The sequence below is a fragment of the Scyliorhinus torazame genome, chromosome 1 (genome assembly GCF_047496885.1).
Source record: "Scyliorhinus torazame isolate Kashiwa2021f chromosome 1, sScyTor2.1, whole genome shotgun sequence".
Lineage (NCBI taxonomy): Eukaryota > Metazoa > Chordata > Chondrichthyes > Carcharhiniformes > Scyliorhinidae > Scyliorhinus > Scyliorhinus torazame.
The window spans coordinates 112,348,759-112,354,758 of record NC_092707.1 but is presented as its reverse complement, the minus strand read 5'-3'; the positions used below and the strand labels follow the sequence as shown (position 1 = coordinate 112,354,758).

Sequence of the window (6,000 nt, the reverse complement as noted above, 5' to 3'; positions counted from 1 at the left end):
GGGAACGAGCTAAGGTACCTGCAACTCAAAAACTTCCTACGAAAGGAAACAAGGACTTACCCACAACATACATTACTGGAAGAGTTAGTGGACGCAAGCATACTGGAGAAAAGAAACTGTAGCAACATGTATGACCGACTGGTAGAAAGGGGCCGACACCGTACTGGACGCAACAAGAATTAAATGGGAGGAGGACCTGGGGACTGAAATAAGTGGGGACTCTGGAGCGAAGCACTGCATAGGATCAACTCCACCCCAACGTGCGCAAGGCTCAGCCGTAGAGCCCACTTAACAAGAACCCGTATGAGTAGGTTCTTCCCGGAGGTGGAGGGTAGGTGTGAACGGTGCCAAGGTGGCCCCGGCCAACCACGCCCACATGTTCTGGTCCTGCCCCAGACTTGTGGAGAACTGGACAGCCTTCTTCGAGGCAATGTCCAACATGGTGGGGGTGAGGGTGGAGCCACGCCCGAAGGTGACGGTCCTTCGGGGTTTCCGACCAGCCAGATCTATTCCTGGGGAGGAGGGCGAACACCCTTGCCTTTGCCACCCTGATTGCCGGCTGTAGAATCCTGTTTGGCTGGCGGTCAGCAGCACCACCCAAAGCTGCAGACTGGTTGTCCGACCTCTCAGAAACTCTCCAAATGGAGAAAATCAAATTCACCATCCGAGGGTCAGATGACGGCTTCCACAGAACGAGGGAGCCATTCACCCAATTGTTCCGGGACCTGGTTGTGGCCAACAAACAAGCAAAAGAATAGCCAGGTAGCCAAGAACCAGGGGGAAAGCAGCCAAAGCATGAGAGGGAGAGATAGACCAGGAGAGGAGGGAGAAGGGGGGGGGGGGGGGGGGCAGCTAAATCTCAGAGGAAAGAAAGGTGAACCACAGGAGGGGGGAGGGAGAAAGAGAGGAGGGGAGAGACACTGAACAACAGAGGGGGGGGGGGGCAGGGAAACATTAACAGGGAAAATGAACTTGGCATCCACAGGTACAGAGAAAAAGAAGGAGAATACAGGCGGAAGACGGGAGGACTGGCTGAAGCGGTAGTGAGCACAAGACGACAACGGCAGCGAAATCCATCCGGGAGAAGCAAGGGACAACACCAGCACCATTCGAGGATTGCCCTCCGGAATTGTCTCTCCGGCATCCAATTGTATATCTACCCCGCCCCCCGCCCCCCCCCCCCCCCCCCCCCCCCCCCCCCCCCCCCACACAAACAGATGCCGACTTATGTGTGTAAATATCCACAAAAGCTCTCAACGTCATGGGTGCACCTTATTACTGCTAACAAGCATTTACCAATATTAATGAACATTATTAATACTGATGAACCCACCCAATACCTTACTAATGCTAAACATTACTTTTTTAAAAAGCTGGTAAGACCCCCCAGTTTAGATGAGATAAATAGGAAATACCAGCCAAACATCCAGTTGCTTTCCTGTGATAAATATTTTGTTCCAAGTGTGGCTCTGAATTTACAGACTGGCTACAGCTAGCTGTTTTAAGCACCACTCTGCTGTTGCTGTTTCCTGCCACTCATCATATTTAGTATCTATGGCATGATACCAAGTAAACTACCCCTTCATCAACTATCCCTCATCATATTCTGATCATCAATCGGTACTCGAAATATTTTTCACATGCACGTGTGAAGAACCTGTGATAGAGGATTATATGGTGTCTAAATTATAGCCCATAACTTCCTCAAAGTGGCAATTTCCGGTGGATTGCCACTCTGGATGGACTTACCCTATCTGACATTTCAAAGCCCATGTCTCGCCCAATCTTCCTCACTCAGGCTGGGTGAGACAGAAGCAGCAGAACGCACCACTAGCTTCATCGGCGTGGGATAACTGCGCCGCAGGGAAGCACCAGCTGTTGTAAAGGAGATGTTTAAAAGGGGCAATTTATAGGAAGAAGGTACGTTTCAATGGTAAGTGATTCAGGGAAACTGAGAGAATAGGTCGGAGGGAGACCAAGGGGGTAAGTGGGAGCGAGGGAGGCTGAGGGGGTAGGTGGGAGGGAGAGGGTGAGGGAGACACCGGTAGGGAGGGGGGTGAGAGAGAGAGACCAGGAGGGAGGAGAGCATCGGGTTAGACTGGGTGTTCTGTGCGAGGCTGGTTCAGGGTCTTTTAAATAGTTACTTTGGAGCTAGAAGTGATTCTCTCCCCACCCCCGCTCTCTTGCAGAGTAACTATCAAGGTAAAGCTGGCAGAACCATCCGAAGTTAGCGATTAAATTGTTCAGTTAGATGGTTCTCAGCCCAGCGCAATTGTCCACAGGAAGTTAGCACTTCTGGGCAATTGCCAGGTATACCCTTATGGGGGAACGTCCTAGAGGGATTCCCCAGTGCATCATTAGGATACCCCTGAATTGTGATGCTGGGGAGCCAGGAGGTTATGGGTCAATATGAGTGGAAGATGTGTGACTTAGCCCCAAGTAGATGTCCCTGGAAGCAGCCGAGCAGCTATGGTTTCCTAGCTTTTCATTGCAAGGCTATGCTCAAGAAACTTTGGTCTTGGGCTTTTTCCAGAATTGTTACAGCACAGAGGCCATTCGCGTCAGCACCGGCCCACTGAATGAACTTCATGCAACACACAAGATAGTCCCTTCTCTTCTCTCCCCCGCCCCCCTCCACAAAACTAACCTCCAATAGAGAGTCATTTTAAAAATATTAAATACACAATCATCTTATATATTCAATCACCTATTTCAATAGATATTATTTTATAAACACACATATCTACTGTGATATCACAAGGAGTTGGGGACTGTGATAGGCTGGGTGGAGTTCACTCAATTCAATAGCTCAGTTGTCCAAATACCAAAAACTGAACATTTATTTAAAGGTCTTCAAAACACCTATATAAGATATCCCTATTTATAGAACATAGAACATTACAGCGCAGTACATGCCCTTCGGCCCTCGATGTTGCACCGACCTGTGAAACCACTCTAAAGCCCATCTACACTATTCCCTTATCGTCTATATGTCTATCCAATGACCATTTGAATGCCCTTAGTGTTGGCGAATCCACTACTGTTGAAGGCAGGGCATTCCACGCCCTTACTACTCTCTGAGTAAAGAACCTACCTCTGACATCGGTCTTATATCTATCTCCCCTCAATTTAAAGCTATGTGCCCTCGTGCTAGACATCACCATCCAAGGAAGAAGGCTCTCACTGTCCACCCTATCTAATCCTCTGATTATCTTGTATGCCTCAATTAAGTCACCTCTTAACCTTCTTCTCTCTAACGAAAACAGCCTCAAGTCCCTCAGCCTTTCCTCACAAGATCTTCCCTCCATACCAGGCAACATTCTGGTAAATCTCCTCTGCACCCTTTCCAATGCTTCCACATCCTTCCTATAATGCGGCGACCAGAATTGCACGCAATACTCCAAATGCGGCCGCACCAGAGTTTTGTACAGCTGCAACATGTCCTCATGGCTCCGGAACTCAATCCCTCCACCAATAAAAGCTAACACACCATACGCCTTCTTAACAACCCTCTCAACCTGGGTGGCAACTTTCAGGGATCTATGTACATGTACACCGAGATCTCTCTGCTCATCCACACTGCCAAGAATCTTACCATTAGCCCAGTATTCTGTCTTCCTGTTGTTTCATCCAAAATGAATCACCTCACACTTTTCTGCATTAAACTCCATTTGCCACCTCTCAGCCCAGCGCTGCAGCTTATCTATGTCCCTCTATAACTTGTAACATCCTTCCGCACTGTCCACAACTACATCGACTTTAGTGTCATCTGCAAATTTACTCACCCATCCTTCGACGCCCTCTTCCAGGTCATTTATAAAAATGACAAACAGCAGTGGCCCCAAAACAGATCCTTGTGGTACATCACTAGTAACTGGACTCCAGTCTGAACATTTCCCATCAACCACCACCCTTTGTCTTCTTCCAGCTAGCCAATTTCTGATCCAAACTGCTAAATCACCCTGAATCCCATGCCTCCGTATTTTCTGCAGTAGCCTACCGTGGGGAACCTTATCAAACGCTTTACTGAAATCCATATACACCACATCAACTGCTTTACCCTCATCCACCTGTTTGGCCACCTTCTCAAAAGAACTCAATAAGGTTTGTGAGGCACGACCTACCCTTCACAAAACCGTGTTGACTATCTCTAATCAAATGATTCCTTTCCAGATGATTATACATCCTACCTCTTATAAACCTTTCCAAGATTTTGCCCACAACAGAAGTAAGGCTCACTGGTCTATAGTTACCAGGGTTGTCTCTACTCCCCTTCTTGAACAAGGGGACATTTGCTATCCTCCAGTCTTCTGGCACTATTCCTGTAGACAAAGATGACTTAAAGATCAAAGCCAAAGGCTCAGCAATCTCCTCCCTTGCTTTCCAGAGAATCCTAGGATAAATCCCATCCGGTCCAGGGGACTTATCTATTTTTACACTTTCCAGAACTGCTAACACCTCCTCCTTCTGAATCTCAAGCCCTTCTAGTCTAGTAGCCTGAATCTCAGTATTCTCCTCGACAACACTATCTTTTTCCTGTGTGAATACTGATGAAAAATATTCATTTAGCACCTCTCCTATCTCCTCGGACTCCAAGCACAACTTCCCACTACTGTCCTTGACTGGCCCTACTCTTACCTTAGTCATTCGTTTATTCCTGACATATCTATAGAAAGCTTTAGGGTTATCCTTGATCCTATTTAAACCTAGATGGCTGATCCATTTCCCATGGAAAACTCAACACTGTATATAACAGCAACAGTTAGATTGCCAGTAGAAGTTCTCATACAGGTCAAAGTTCCATCCAAATCAGGGGTGTCATAGAGTCTGAGGTCAGCAACAAACACACCGTATGCGCACAGCACATTCTTCACACCCCAAGGCACCTTTCTTGCATTCATCAAGTTGGTTTCCCCCCCCCAGCAGGATTCAGTGAGCTCTGCTTATAAAGTCGAGCAAGGCTACACAGCTGATCCTTGTTGCTCTGATTCTTCAGGAGGGTTTATCATCAGTCTGCCACGTGACTTCTGGTGGCTATAGAGTCGTAGAGGTTTACAGCATGAAATCTGACCCAATTTGTCCATGCCGCCCAGTATTTAACCACTAACCACTAAACTTGTCCCATTTGCCGGCATTTGGCCCAGATCCCTCTATATTCATCTTTCCCATGAAACTGTCTAAATGCTTTTTAAAAGACAAAATTGTAACCGCCTCTACTACTGCCTCTGGCAGCTCGTTTTAGACACTCACCATCTTCCTGTATGAAAGAATTGGCCCTCTGAACCCTTGTGTAGCCCTCCCCCATCACCTTAAACCTCTGCCCTCTAAGCTTTAGACTCCCCTACCTTTGGGAAAAGATGTTGAATATCTACCTTATCTATGCCCCTCATTATTTTATAGACCTTTATAAGATTACCCCTAAGCCTCCTATGTTCCAGGGAAAAAAGTCCCAGTCTCCTTATAACATAAACCATCAAGTCCCGGTAGTATCATAGTAAATCTTGTCTGCACTCTTTCTAGCTTGATGATATCCTTTTTATAATAGGGTGACCATAACTGTACACAGTATTCCAAGTGTGGCCTTACTAATATCTTGGGCAACTTCAGCAAGACGTCCCAACTCCTGTATTCAATGTTCTGATCAACAAAACAAAGCATGCCGAATGCCTTCTTCACCACCCTGTCCACCTGTGACTCCACTTTCAAGGAGCTATGCACCTGTACTTTTAGGTCTCCTTGTTCTATAACTCTCCCCAACTCCCTACTATCAACTGAATCATATTGGATGGGGGAAACTCTGTCAAAAACTGGAAAATCTTACAACCTCCCAATGTACAAGCACCTCTGATTATTTTTCTATAAAGGTATAGTATAAATCATAACATTGTATTTCTGTATGAAATGCAATGCAGACGCTAAATCTTCTTACTGCATGTTTCTCACTTCTTTGTTTGTCACATTTTAGCATGACAAGGCCATTCAGCCTGTTCCTCCACAGTA

General features: G+C 46.6%; 1 protein-coding gene across 3 annotated transcripts in view; it reads right to left on the bottom strand.

The window, feature by feature from the left end:
• Window positions 1-6,000, bottom strand: part of LOC140411009 (importin subunit alpha-7) — a 130,123-nt gene that overhangs the window by 61,260 nt on the left and 62,863 nt on the right. The gene's annotated exons all lie outside the window — the stretch shown is intronic.